A 16,302-nucleotide genomic window follows, 5' to 3' on the forward strand; every position below is an offset into this window, starting at 1 on the left:
TACTACAGCCACATAAAAAAAGTACTTCTTTCTTGTTTCCATGGTGACACATTGTCCTTGTCATGTCAATATATTTGGTAGCTTAAACACTTTTATATTGACCATGTTATTTGATCAAAATTGGCTGAATCAGAGCTGTGGTATTTACAGCACGCACATTCATCCTCTCCTCCCGAATCACGTTGAAGTAGGTCTCCGGTAAACTCGGAGAAGAGCAGAGTAACCTTTATAGTTACCTACACAATCTGTATATGATATCATTAAAAAACATGAAGTCAGATTATATTTGTAAGGATCTTTATTGCCGTTTTCATAGACATCAGGGTGTATTTTACAAACTGTAAATGTATGGTTTTGCTAGTACTTATGTGTATTTAAATGTCTTAAACCTAAAGTAAGCATTATATGTTTGAAAGCACTGAATATTTCTGTTAATATGACCTGCGCTCGGCGCATCCAATCTGGCTAAGCGCCAGTCAAAGCATGAAAGTGTATTTAAATTTAGCAGTTTATGAGGTGACGCACTCAAAGTTCTAATCACAGTATCACACCGTTGTGATCGTACGCTTCAGGAACCAGCCAAGACTGATCACACTGGTGTGATCATATGCGTTAAAGGGTTAACAAGTTTATTGGTTTACTTAGTGCTTCCAGTGCTCCTTCCACAATTTAGTTAACAAACCTAAAATAAGTGAGAGCAGCAGCTAAATATCCTCTCATATTTTAATGACAACCAACAAGAGGATTTGTGACTCACCAAGAAGTGTATTCAAATTGGATAGATAGATGGATTCTTTCTCCCGCATACTGACATAACGTCAGAGAATATTCTGGTATCGCTCAAGCCAAAGCCATTCATATCATATCGATATCTGCTAGTTAGCCGTGAAAGCTGAGATTTTATAAGAAATCACAAGTTTAAATTAATTCTTATTAAGTTTTAACTTATATTTCCATTTATACCATAAACTAAATTGTGTTATGAGCACAATATGTACAGTGAGCACTTTGACTGTCAGGATTATTGATGGAGCTAAAACATCTCTCTTTAATTTCACTAACGTTAGTTACTTACAAAGATCAAGTTTATCATCACTTGATTATACAGATTTATTCAGTTTTTATAAAACTGTGAACTGATTATATGTATTTTATTATTATTATTATTATTCCCATTTAGTAAATTGCAAAAAGAATAAAGAAAGCCTTAAGAAAGCTGAAGAAAACTGTTCTCTGCATTTCCAAGTGACACGACTATACTTCCACAGACTAATGTTGTAAAGGCAATTTTTATAACAATTTAATAAATATAATGACCTTATTACGTTTTTTTTTTTCATGCGCTATATGAATTTAATGAATTATTTAAATATAACCAGTTTCTTCAGTCAATCATAATACTATAGACTGCATTTACAATGATTTACACAGGCTGTATAATGCTGATCATTTACTGTATGTGCCTTTACACAAAAACTACATAATGTAAATAACCTAGAAATGAAAAACACAGGAACTTCAATAGCAGCTGCAATATCATGGCACTTATTTATTATTGCACTTGATGTTGTAATAATGATTATTAATATTGATTAATAGAACGTTTTTTTTTTTTTTTTTTTTTTTTGTTTTTTTGAGGGGAGCATCTCATGTTCTGGTCTGTGTTAAACATAACTATACTTTTACACTTTGTTGTATAACATAAACTGCACTCACTCACACTCCAAGCAATCATATGTATTAACATATATGGAAAAATTAACAATCAGAATGAGCTTTATTGCCAGGTATGTTTACACATACAAGGAATTTGTTTTCCTTTGTTTTTAGATATAGGATGTGAGGGGTCCAGAGTGATTTTGCCAGCCCTTTTCTCACTCTGGATAAGTACAGTTCTTGAATAGAAGGGAGGGTTGTACCGATGATTCGCTCAGCAGTCCGGACTACCCTCTGTAGTCTTCTGAGGTCAGATTTAGAAGCTGAGCTGAACCAGACAGTTACTGAAGTGCAGAGGATGGATTCAATGATGTCGGAGTAGAACTGTTTCAGCAGCTCCTGTGGCAGGTTAACCTTCCTCAGCTGGCGAAGGAAGTAAAACCTCTGCTGGGCCTTTTTCACAATGGAGTCAATTTGAATGTCCCACTTTAGGTCCTGAGAGATAGTGGTGCCCAGGAACCTGAATGACTCCACTGCAGTCACGGTGCTGTTCATGATAGTGAGTGGGGGGAGTGCAGGGGGGTTTCTCCTGAAGTCCACGATCATCTCCACTGTTTTGAGCGTGTTAAGCTCCAGGTTGTTGAGAGTGCACCAGACAGCCAGCTCTTTTAGCTCCTGTCTGTAAGCAGACTCGTCACCGTCCTGAATGAGGCCGATGAGTGTGGTGTTGTCTGCAAACTTCAGGAGCTTGACAGAGGGGTCCTTAGATGTGCAATCATTAGTGTACAGGGAGAAGAGCAGTGGGGAGAGAACGCAGCCTTGGGGAGCTCCGGTGCTGATTGTACGGGTGCTGGATGTGTATTTTCCCAGCCTCACTAGCTGCTGCCTGTCTGTCAGGAAGCTGTTGATCCACTGACAGATGGAGGTGGGCACGGAAAGATGATTTAGTTTGGGCAGGAGGTGAAGCTGAAGGTCGAGCTGAAGTCCACAAACAGGATCCTCACATAAGTCCCCGGTCTGTCTATGTGTTGCAGAACGTAATGCAGTCCAATGTTTACTCCATCGTCCACATCGTGCTCTGTAGGCAAACTGAAGAGGATCCAGCAAGGTTCCAGTGATGCCCTGGGGTGGTGTCTTGTAATTGGTGATCTTCTTCAGACTTTTCCACACTGATGCGGAGTCGTTGGAAGTGAACTGAGTCCTTATTTTTTCAGAATAATTCCTCTTTGTCACTTTGATCTCTTTTTCCAGTGTGTATTTAGCCTGTTTATACAAGACATTGTCCCCCTTCATGTAAGCATCTGCTTTGGCCTGACGGAGCTGTCTGAGTTTTGCAGTGAACCACGGTTTGTCATTATTGTAAATTAGTTGAGTCTTTGTAGGAATACACATAACCTCACAGAAACTGATATATGATGTTACGATCTCTGTGAGTTCATCCAGATCGGTGGCAGCAGCTTCAAAAACACTCCAGTCAGTGAGGTCAAAACAAGATTGTAAATCCTGCTCTGCTTCTTTAGTCCATCTTTCACAACTTTCAAAATCAGTGCTTTCTGCATGGGTGTATGTAATGTGCATTGTAGAACAAAGTTCCAAGCATTGTCAAGTTTTTTTAAAACATTATTTTACTCATTAATTGAATAAAATAGAAAATCTCGAGGGAAGCGGTGGACAATTAGACTTTATTGGTCGTCAAAATTAAACCACTCTATTCCCAGGGAAACCTAGCACTGAAAACTGAAATAAAATGTGTATCTTGACCTGAGATTGATTCAGAAGATTTTATATTATATATGTAATATGTGTGTGTGCACATGTATATATTACATAGGGGGGTGGCACAGTGGATAAGACACTTTTTTCAATTCAATTCAATTCAAGTTTATTTGTATAGCGCTTTTTACAAAACAAATCGTTACAAAGCAACTTCACAGAAAATTATGTTTCTACAATATTTAGTAGTAGCTACTAGTTTGTGCACATTTGACAGGATTTTAGAAAAAATAAAAATAATAATAATAATACAAGACGTAGTCAGCTAGACGATGAACTATCAATATTATTAATTAAGTTATTATATGATTCAGTCACACATTTAGCAATAATTGTTAGTTCTGTTTGTTGATTCAGGGTTAGCATCATCTCTTCTCAGGTGTTCTGGATCCAGACTGGAGCTTGTGTAAATCCTAGTTACCACGGGATGTAAATCCCGTGGCGAAACATAGAAACAAAATACAGACATCATTAGCACAGCTGCTGATCCAACAAAGTAAAATTAGTTTAACCCAAGCTAATGAATAAAAATTCACCTTTGATCAGATGCAACTACACTCACAATTAAAAAGATACATTATTCGAATGCTTGGCGAAAGAGATGTGTTTTTAATCTAGATTTAAACAGAGAGAGTGTGTCTGAACCCCGAACATTATCAGGAAGGCTATTCCAGAGTTTGGGAGCCAAATGTGAGAAAGCTCTACCTTCCTTTAGTGGACTTTGCTATCCTAGGAACTACCAAAAGTCCAGCGTTTTGTGACCTTAGGGTGCGTGATGGGTTGTAACGTGCTAGAAGGCTAGTTAGGTACAGAGGAGCTGAACCATTAAGGGCCTTACAGGTAAGTAATGATAATTTGTAACTGATACGGAACTTAATAGGTAGCCAGTGCAGAGACTGTAAAATTGGGGTAATATGATCATATTTTCTTGACCTCCTAAGGACTCTAGCTGCTGCATGTTGGACTACCTGTAGCTTGTTTATTGACGAAGAAGGACAACCACCTAGAAGTGCATTAGAATAGTCCAGTCTAGAGGTCATGAATGCATGAACTAGCTTTTCTGCATCAGAAACAGATAACATGTTTCGTAGCTTGGCAATGTTTCTAAGATGGAAGAATGCAGTTTTTGTAACATTGGAAATATGATTTTCAAAAGACAGATTGCTGTCTAATATAACACCCAGATTTCTGACTGTAGAGGAAGTAACAGTACATCCGTCTAGTTGCAGATTGTAATCTACAAGATTACAAGTGTTTTTTGGTCCAATAATTAGTATCTCTGTCTTATCCGAATTTAATTGGAGAAAATTATTTGTCATCCAATCTTGTACATTTTTAACACACTCTGTTAGCTTAGATAACTGGGAAGTTTCATCTGGTCTCGTTGAGATATATAGCTAAGTGTCATCAGCATAACAGTGGAAGCTAATTCTGTATTTTCTAATAATATTACCAAGGGGCAACATGTATATTGAAAATAGAAGGGGACCTAGGACGGATCCTTGTGGCACTCCATATTTTACTGATGATAAATGAGATGACTCCCCATTTAAGTAAACAAAATGGTAGCGATCGGACAGGTAGGATCTAAACCATCTTAGAGCCTGCCCTTGAATACCTGTATAGTTTTGTAATCGATCTATGAGTATGTCATGATCTATGGTGTCGAACGCAGCACTAAGATCAAGTAAGACTAGAAATGAGATGCAGCCTTGGTCTGACGCAAGGAGCAGATCATTTGTAATTTTAACAAGTGCAGTTTCTGTGCTATGGTGGGGCCTGAAACCTGACTGAAATTCTTCATACAGATCATTTTTATGCAGGAAGGTGCTCAATTGAGCAGACACAACTTTTTCTAAAATTTTAGACATAAATGGAAGATTTGAAATAGGCCTATAATTTGCCAGTACACTAGGATCTAGTTTTGGATTCTTAATAAGAGGCTTGATAACCGCCAGCTTGAATGGTTTTGGGACGTGACCTAAAGATAACGACGAGTTAATGATATTGAGAAGCGGTTCTTCGGCTACAGGTAACAGCTCTTTCAGTAATTTAGTGGGTACAGGATCTAATAAACATGTTGTTGGTTTAGATACAGTGATAAGTTTATTTAGCTCTTCCTGTTCTATGGTTGTAAAGCACTGCAGTATATCTTTGGGTGAGATGGATGAAACTGAAGTGTTAGATGTTGTAGAATCTACATTCGCTGTTGTATTTCTAATGTTATCTATTTTATCAGTGAAGAAATTCATAAAGTCATAACTATTTAACGTTGGTGGAATATTTGAATCAGGTGGCGTCTGGTAATTTGTTAACTTAGCCACTGTGCTAAATAAAAACCTTGGATTGTTTTGGTTATTTTCAATGAGTTTGTGTATATGCTCTGCCCTAGCAGTTTTAAGAGCCTGTCTATAGCTGGACATACTGTTTTTCCATGCAATTCTAAAAACTTCTAAGTTAGTTTTTCTCCATTTGCGTTCAAGACTACGAGTTACTTTCTTGAGAGAGTGAGTATTACTGTTATACCATGGTACAGTACGTTTTTCTCTAACTTTTCTCTAAAGACACATGCCTTTGGTGTGAGAGAGATCCGGGTTCAAATCCACTGTGAGACACTAATGTGTCCCTGAGCAAGACACTTAACCCCTAGTTGCTCCAGAGGTGTTCGACCTCTGACATATATAGCAGTTGTAAATCGCTTTGGATAAAAGCATCAGCTAAATGTAATGCTATATATTATACTTAAGGAGCTCTCTAATTAAACACAATTTGGAATTCATGTCCATTTTTTTTGTGTTGTGTCATTTGAATGGGACTAATAGATCGGTAGGGGTGTTGATGCTGTTCAACTTTTTAATCCGAAGTATTTGAGGGTTCACAGCAGATGGCACAACATTACTCCAATTAGACTGGATATTGTACAAGTTATGGCCACAAAGTGTTAAATGTGGTATTTCTGAAATAAACAGAATAAACAAACATCAGTTTACATCTGCTAAATGTAAATTACAGACGTGTAATGGAACTAACAACTTGCTACTGTCACATTATACATTAATCAACATGAAAGGATTAACGGTAGTGAGCATACACATTTGAATCACGGTATATCTTAAATATAACATTTTAAACAATGTAAAGTTTGATTACACAAGCTGAATATTTAAACACAACAATGAAGTAAACATAGCTGACCTATAATCAGGAATGATTAAATAAACTTACATTCAATCATGCACATTAACACCTAATGAAAATTGCGGAGCAAGCGACTATTGAAAGTGAAAGTGAAACCGTGATAGCGGAACTCACATAAACTAGCGGCACACATTCATAATAATAGTCCTTCCACTATAAACACACATAGGGAATTTAGAACAGCCACCCCCAGATTAGCATAGCTAATATGTTAATGATAAATTCCTTAGTCATTGGAGTCCACTTCACCTCCGTCCGGAAGTGCCGGAAGTCTGACAAGTTTGGCCACAGATCGTAGGTATATGCGATCATTGACCTGTACTTGAGCTGACCTGATGTGTCCATCAGCACTGGGTATCAGTTTGACAACCCGACCAATTGGCCATTGGGCTCTGGAAAGCTGCGGGTCGATTATCATGACCACCGTGTTCTCAGCTAGATCTTGAGTTACCTGCTGCCATTTCTGGCGAGTCTGGAGACCCGGTAGGTAGTGTCGTGTAAAGTAAGACCAGAAATGATCGATGATAGTCTGGGAATGACGCCAACGGCGCTTGGACAAGGGCTCAGGGGTGTAGACCACCTGGGGAAGCAAGGCGTCTTGCCGCTCCATGAGAAGCATATTTGGGGTAATTGGATCCAAGTCTGCCACGCTGGATGAAACGTATCCCAAGGGCTTGCTGTTCAGGATACCCTCTACTTCGATCAGTACAGTCTGTAGGACATCTTCAGGCACAGACTGACTCCCGATGACTACTCGCAGTGCAGACTTTACAGATAGGATCTCCCTTTCCCATGCGCCTCTGAAGTGGGGTGCGGCGGGAGGATTCATCCTAAAAGTGATCTGATAGCTAGCGAGCTGCTCCTGCAGTCTGGGCTCCATCTCCCTGAAAGCTTCTCTCAGTTCGGTCTCGGCTCCCCGGAGGTTAAGTCCCTGATCTTATATGATCTCAGATTTGGTTCCTCTGTGTGCTATGAAGTGGCTTAATGCCAGTAAGAATGCATCAGTGTTGATGCTGCTGAGCAGGTCAAGGTGAATGCATCTGGTTGTCAGGCACTTGAAGATGACGCTCTCCACTTCTGACATTCTATGCACTCTCTCTGGTGTCCTTGATGGCTTGCTTGCCCCTTAGGATAAAGAAATGGCAACATAGCTCTGCGAAGACCCTATCAGGTCCTGGATTAAGTAGACGCTCATCAAAGTGCTTAACGATGAATTTTGTCACCTGATGATGGGGATCTAGAACCACTGGGTGTATCTTGGTTTTGCTGAAGCCATCCAATCGCCGTAGCCTACCTCCCACACGAATTAGACAGAACTCAGGGTCGGACTCGGGTGCAAGCGTGTTCAGACGGCTGGCTGTGGGCACCTGGTTCCCTGATTTTAAAGCCTTGAATTCCTCTGGGAAGGATTCCTCCTGACAGTGTTTCAAGACGAGAGCTTCTGCACGCCTCTATTCTAAGGATGCTTTACTAGTATCTTGGGCAGCCGTCCCATGGAGGGACCGGTAGGTTGACCGGTGAGCACTGTAGTCGAGTCAGTCTATAATGTCACTGTCTCTATGGCGATAGTTAGCTCCTGTTTGAGAAACAAGCTGAGCGCTAGTCAATGCTGCACACAGCTCGAGACGTGGCATCGACAGTTGACGCTTGGGGGCTACCATAGAGCGAGCCATGACAAAGGTGGTGTGGATCTTACCGTGCTGCTCTGCACGGAGATAAGCCACCGACCCATAAGCAACCTCGGATGCATTGTCAAACACATGAAGGCTTTATCTTGATTTCTCCGCATCAAAGTCGGCAGGAAGATAGCACCTTGGAAGCTTGAGCTTACAGAGATCAGGCAGCTCCTTCTCCCATACGTTCCACTTCTCCAGCAGGTCTGCAGGAAGATTCGGATCATCCCAATCCCTCGGTTTGTTCCAGAGTCTCTGAACGAGAACCTTGGCTCGGGTGGTGAAAGGAATGTAGAATCCTAGAGGTTCATATTGCGTTGCCAAGACCTTATGAATATACCTCATGGTCGGATGATCCTCTGCTAGTGTACGATGCCTGTAACCCAGGCTGTCTTCTAGGCAGTGCCACATTAAGCCAAGAGCCGGCTCCAATGGGTCTGAATGATTTTGCCGTGACCATAATTCGATGCCCTCTGAACGAGCCTTAGATGGGGGGTACTGGACAACAGAAGGCATATTAGTGGCCCACTGTCTGATTTCAAAGCCCCCGGAGGCTAAGAGAGGCCTCATCTTGTCAATTAGTTGCTTGGCTTCCTTAGCAGTGGGAAGGCTCTGTAGGCATTTGTCCACGTAGAAGCTCCGCTCTATGGACTGCAACACTTCCTCATTGCCAAACTGCTGGCAGCGAACGTGCATCTGCAGCGCAAAGGTGGCACAGTCGGGGCTGCAGGTAATCTCGAAAGCCAAGACTTGCCATTCATAGATGTCTGGTGGGTCCTTTCTGTGCATGTTCCTCCAAATGAACCTCAGAAGGGGTCTATCCTCTGGTAGGAGTCTCACTTGGTGGAACATACCACGTATATCCCCACTGATGGCGACTGTGTACCGCCGGAACCGCAGAAGTACTCCTAGCAGTGAGGCACCGAGGGTAGGACCTGGAAGCAACTGCTGGTTAAGAGACACACTATTGAAGACCAACCTGTATTTGCCATTATGCTGCACGAGGTGGTGTGGTATGAACCATGACTCCTCGTCTACCTGCTGGCCTTCTGATGGTACCCTGAAAACATACCCTGAATCAAGGAGCTTCTGTATTTCAGTTTCGTACCTTAGCCCTCTTAGGGTCTCTACTCAGGTGTTTCTCAATGTTCCTGAGGCTGGACAAAATGGATTCCATAGTCCCCTTCAGCGGTTGAGTATTTGGCGCACAAAAAAGTGGAGTAGCGTAGCGCCAGACTCCGTCAACTTCTACTTGTTGCGTCTTGGTCTCCAACATGTCTGCAACCATCTGATCCTGTTTAGACCGAGTTATCACTTTCTCGCTGCGAAATGGAAGGACATCAAGCTGCCAGAGTCGTTCAACATGCTGATAGACAGGATTTTGCAGTGATGTAAGAGAAGTGAACAAACACTGAGATGAAGGTATCTGATGTGGGAGCAATCCATCTGGTCCCTGGAGGAACCAACCAAGCTGTGTGCGTACAGCGACTGGTCCGCCCGCTGGTCCCAATCTGATGGGCTCCTTTGGGGTAATTAATGTAGGATAATCAGACCCAATTAAAATTAAGGTTTGGACCCTAGCAAAAGATGGAATGGGGATCCCTCTGAGATGGTGATAAAATCGCTGGAGCCTCTTGATGGGGTAGGTTTGCTCGGTAAGCGTGAGGCGAGGCGCGGTGAAGATACCTGTAAGGTGCTTCTCGTCTGGCCTTGACTGTGGAGAAAGCAGCAATTCAATTGACTGCCCCTTCAATTCTGTGATGTCATGTCGGATGGTGCGAAGGGCCATAATCTCTTCTCTTCCCTCAATACCAAGTTGCTGGACTGCTGAAGGAAGGATGATACTCCGCTGAGCCCCATCATTCAAGATAGCATAAGTTGAAATAGACCTCTTGCCTCTCCACAGAAGCACTGGAACTACTTTCAAGTACACACGCCCCGTAAAACTAGGAGAAGTAAGATATGCACGCTCGTGAGATGTTGTCAGCAGCACACTATTAGGACCATCCTGCGCAATGGAATGCAGCACTCCGAGATGTATATTACCACAATCCCTGCAGGGCTTCTTCAAAGTACATTCCTCCCATTTATGACTATTACGTCCACATTTCCAGCATCTTTTCCCATCCTTTATCCACTTCAGAATCTGATCAGGTGAGCACTCAGTGATTTTGCTACACTGTGAGAGGTAATGCTCCTGACTCTTACAGAACAGACACAAACGCTTCAGTCTCCTGGCCGATGACTGAGAATTAGCAGCATCGGTATTGACACACTGCCCTGTGCTAGCTTCCATGGGCTGTTCACTGCCATGATAGACTGCAGTGGATCGAGTCTGGGGCTTGGGTACAACTGGCGGTCCTTACGTGAGACCTGTACTCTCTCTGTCTGGTAGTGCTGCACCATCTTGGTAGATAGACGCTGTGCTTCCGCCTTGACCTTCAACCAGTCAGCAAGGTCATGCAGGTTATATGGATTGAGGCTGTCAGTGTGCAATCAGCCTCGTAACTGTAAATGCTCTATAAAGCTGTCTCGGTAGTGTTTGGTCAACATTGAATGCAAAACTCTGAAAGGCCTTTGCATCACCAACTCTAATATCAGGTGAGTTCAGCAGGGCTGCGATCTTGCTCTGTGCCAGTTGATGAGGCTTGCCATACTGTCGTTGCAATGCTATCATTGCTGCCATATAGGGAGCAGGATGATGCCGGCATGCTTGTGTAATCAGCCTAGCTTCCTCAAGAACCAACTGCTCTATCAGTACCCTGTATTTATAGTGCTCTGTAAGCTCTGTGTGAGGATTAAGAAGATTATCCAAGGCCATCTTCAGGTCTGTGAACTCCCTCTCACTGTCGTTCACAAGCTTAGGCAAGGCTGGAATGGGAACTGGTTGTAGCTGGGGTGTAACTGGCAGAGGCTGGTAAATCGGAAAAGGAGGTGGTTGCTGGCGAACCACTGAAGGTGGATACCCAGGCTGCACAGGAGTGTGGATGGGAGGCTGGTCAGGGTGATACCCAGCAGTCTGTAGAGGAGGGCGATACGGGTCAGAGACAGCAAACGACTGCCGTGTGGCATGGCTCGGCATGTGAGCCTGTAACTGATATACAGGGGGCACTAAAGGCCTATACGTTGTAGTGGTCAAAGGCAGCTTCACTGAGGTAACAGTATGTGGCAGTGATGAGGTAAGCTGACATGTAGAATCTACTGTGCTGAACAGAACCCCCTGCTATGGCGTTACATGTGGTACAGATAAGGGGGGAGCACCACGGTATGTCGAAGTAGTACCGTATGCAGCAGGAAGAGTGCCTTGTGTTACGTGCCACAAAACTGACTGCTGAGAAATATCAATGTGGGCTGGCTGAGCTTGAAATGACTGGCCTAAATGCGGAAGCGGGACAGATGAGACTGCAGTAGCCTTCGGTCTGACTACAGGTGGTGAAATAGTTTGGGCTCGTACATCTACCTGGAATGTGGGTGATGCAGCACCACTACTGAATGAATCACACTCGGATGGGCTGTGATACCATGTAGGAGCTACTGAAGAGCTAAGATCTCTCAACATCCAATTGATGACTCATAGCGGACACTTCTCCATACTGCACCAGCGATGGATCACCCATGGGCAGCTGCTCCACAGTCGAGACTGGCTCGGCCTGTACACTGAGGTCAAACTGCGCTGCTGGAGAATCCATCCTTGGTAGGTGGTATGAACTTTGTGAAGAACAGGATCTGGTATGAGAGACTTCGGCAAGGCTACATCATAAGCTTGCAGACGTGTGGAAAGCTGACGTGCTCTCGCCTGTGTGCGAACACCGTGTGTTGTATCAGGGGAATGAAGCAGGTTCTGTTGCTCCATATCACCGGAGTAAATATATAGCATTTGGCTCGAAGGACCAAAATGAACGGGACTAATAGATCGGTAGGGGTGTTGATGCTAATCCACCATGGGACTCCGGTAAGAAGTATGACAGGAGACAGGGCACTGTTCAACTTTTTATCTTAAGTATTTTAGGGTTCACAGCAGATGGCACAACATTACTCCAATTAGACTGGATATTGTACAAGTTATGGCCACAAAGTGTTAAATGTGGTCTTTCTGAAATAAACAGAATAAACAAACTAGGGCCGGGACTTGATTAAAAAAAATAATCTAATTAATTAGAGGCTTTGTAATTAATTAATCAAAATGAATCGCATTTTAATCGCACATAAATATTTGACCTGAGAACAGTAACAAGTAATTTTTTTTCACATGGATTTATAGTATACCATTGAATAATGACTGAATACATAAGCTTAAGCAACAAAATATTGTTTATTTTTGTTCAACCAAATCTAGCAGACCAGTGCAATTTTTGCCATTAAGTGTAGCAATGGCATATTTAGAAACAATTTTTGAAATAGTACATTTGAGAAATTCAGGTAGCTTATAGGTTCTGGAACCTTCTGTAAAGTGTTTTTTAAGTAATACACAATACTGTCAATTACATTCTCTCTGTTGCTTCAGAGCCCATAACATACTAAGTCCAACTCTCAATTACCTTGGCCAAAACAATAAAGAGTTTAACATAAACTGCCAGTTGCACCAGCAAAATAATACATAGTTCAACATAAAGTGTAAAGTCCACGCTAGCTGCTATATGTTTTGCGTTGAGGTGATACTTGAGGTTCGATCATGTGCTGCGGTGATATGCGAACGCTAGTTGGTGCTTCAGTATAATCGGTCTGCCGAAACTCATCCAGTGAGAAACGTTCCGCGGTGCAAAAATAAGTTATTAAAAATGTGGGAAATTTTTTTCTGTAACTAATTAATCTTAATTAACACGTTATTTTTTGTGTAATTAATTAATCTCAATTAACGTGTTAAAGTCCTGGCCCTAAAACAAACATCAGTTTACATCTGCTAAATGTAAATTACAGACGTGTAATGGAACTAACAACTGTCACATTATACATTAATCAACATGAAAGGATTAATGGTAGTGAAAGTGAAACCGTAATAGCGGAACTCATATAAACTAGCTGCACACATTCATAATAATAGTCCTTCCACTATAAACACACATAGGGAATTTAGAACAGTCATTAGTTGTATCTTAATAATTATTACATAAATATCAAGCAAATAGTATTTTAAAATTATATTTCACATTTATTTTACTCTATTATTTACTATTAGTTTAGTCTTCATTTTTGTCTATTCTCTATTATTCGACTCTTAATATCACATATTCTTCTTGCTATTATTAATCTATTGTTGTTCATTTATTTGTTATGGTATTATTCATATTATACATAGAATTTGTACTATAATCTATTATATCACTTATGTTTTTGTACTGTTGTACTCGCTTTTTATATTATTCACCTTTACTTCAAGTTGTACTACATGTACTATTTAATATAACATATCACTTTTCCTGTATTTTACTGTGCGCTGTATTAGTGCATGATATTTAAATTTTCGCTAGATCCATAAAGGCTTATCAGTTGCTTTGCTGTTATCTGTTGTGGAGTTTATCTGTAGGCTATAGAGTGCTATCAAATAAAAAGCAGGCTACAAGTGTGTCATTTCTTGTTTTGTATTTGCTGGTTGTATTAAATTTTCTCCATGATGGTAAATTATTAGTGTTTAAAGATGTATTTTTCGATTTTCTTCCAGTATTGGGAATGAGATGTGTCCTGACCTGAAGCACAAGAGAGAGACAAAGAAATAAAAATAAAGTTGGGGTTTAACACAGAGAAAGCAATAAACCAACTAAATTTAATTTAATGTACATTCAAATTACATTACATGCATATGTCACAGTTATAGGCTACTACATTCACATTAGAATTGTAAAAAAAATCAACAAGTGAGAGAAAAGTGAGCGTTCACAATTTCTTACGAAAATTAATAATTTTCCAAACCTAAAAAACTAACTGGAACACAGTTATTTTAACTGCACGTAGATCACAAACCTCTGAAATCGGTTGATAAATGTGAACATTATCGTGTTTTTTTTTTATTATTCCCAAAAAACGCAACTCCCCCATTTACTTCCAGGTATTTTTGAAGCAGTCTTGCCCTCACATGTCATGGATAGGCCTGTGAATCTTTGGCAAGGAAGTGATTCAATTCGATTACGATTCATAGGTTTTCGATTCGATTCAAGAACGATTTTTGCAAATTTAGAACGATTCAATTCGATTCGATTCACAATTAAATTTGATTCGATTCGATTATAACGATTCGATTCTGCATTCTTTAAGTGCATTCACGGGATTATTTAAATGCTTCTACTAAATTCTTTAAAAGCTTAGTCAGGGGGCAAATTACAGTAGCATTTATGGTTAGAGAACCATAGGTTAAAGAAAAAAAAAAACCTTTCGTCCATTGTTAAATGCTAGTTTAATTATGCGAAATGGCATACCTAAAAATGTATGTAAGCCAAGTTTTTTAAAAAGAGCTTAAATAGTATTATGTATAAGCTAACATTTTGTCACACCAGGGGCGTAGCCATAATTTCAGAAGTGACAGAAATGTCAAATACAATCAATTTATGTATGTAGCCTATATAATAATAATAATAATAATAATGATTATTATTATTATTTTTTTTTTTTTACAAGGAATTATCTTCTTTTTTAATTACTTTTAATTAGCTGTAATAAATCAAATACACTGCTGGACAATAATCAATCATTTGTAGTCGACATTTTTTTCCTAATGGCAATTTTATTATTGTTTTATATACTAAGCTACATTTAATTAGCAATTATTGAAATTTTCTGCACAGAATAAGGTAGAAAATATAATTTATAGTTTCTGTACTGTAATAAATGTGCTACTGCATTATTCATAAATTGTTTGTGGTTTTTTTTTTTTGTTTCATCAGTTCATTCTGCTTTTATTCAGTTTAGCTGCATATATAGCCTGGCACGTCTATGAGAGCGAGATCGCTTTTCTTTCAGTGTGAAAACTTCTTCATCTCTATTTAACTTTTCCTCTCCATCAGCGAATAATTCTGAGAGAAAACGCGCCAGATGTCTGTTTGCTAATGAAACAAATGCTACTTTCATGCATCTGATTATCAGATAAATCTCGCACTTTTATTTCAAGGTCGTTGTTAATGCTGTGGTTAATTTTAACAGTTTCCTTCGTATATTCGGTTCATCCGCATTGTTTAAAAACATTTATCATTCAATGGATCTGTGCGTATGATTTAGACACTTACATTTCAGCGCCGTTCATGCAATAAATACAGCTGTCGACGGCTCCGGCACTGGCCACGAGTCCTATAAATCACACGTCAGCTGCGTCAGAGACGAACGGAGCGCGAGCGCAATCCTGTGACAGTCTCATCAGGCGGTAAACAGTGGAGCACGTGAAGGACAGATAAGAGGCACGATTCACGAACACTCTTCAAGGTCTCCATTAATTTGTGCGTGTAGTAATTTAATGTGTATACATTTTGAAAGCATTGAATCGCTATAGAAATTGCGATTCATTCGATTCTCAACTCAACTCAACTCAACTTTTATTTAAAAAGCACTTTCAAAACCATTAGAATGGACCAAAGTGCTGTCCATAAGTAGGCTGATCACTAACTCTAACATACATACCAACAATAAGTTACATTAAAAACAAGACACAAGAAAATCAAACCACAAATCACTCACAGTTCTCAGACCTAATCAAACACCAAAGGCTTGATTAAATAAATAAGTCTTCAATTCCTTTTTAAAAATATCCATGTCTGATGAGGTTTTTAAGGATAGAGCATTAACGATTCTTAGCATTATGAATCGATTGCTGTTCAAGATCGGCGATTCACGATTCAAAAATCATGTTTCAAGATCGATGCATATGAATAGACAGGGTTTGTAATCGATGCATCGAGAAAACGAGTGAATCGTTACACCCCTAGTCATGGATATAGAGAGAGGACCCAAGAGCAAAAGGCGATTTAACAGTCTTTAATGAAGATTCATAGTATTCAAAGGAAACACAGGTAGCCGTTGA

This window comes from Carassius auratus, unplaced genomic scaffold (genome assembly GCF_003368295.1).
Source record: "Carassius auratus strain Wakin unplaced genomic scaffold, ASM336829v1 scaf_tig00217128, whole genome shotgun sequence".
Lineage (NCBI taxonomy): Eukaryota > Metazoa > Chordata > Actinopteri > Cypriniformes > Cyprinidae > Carassius > Carassius auratus.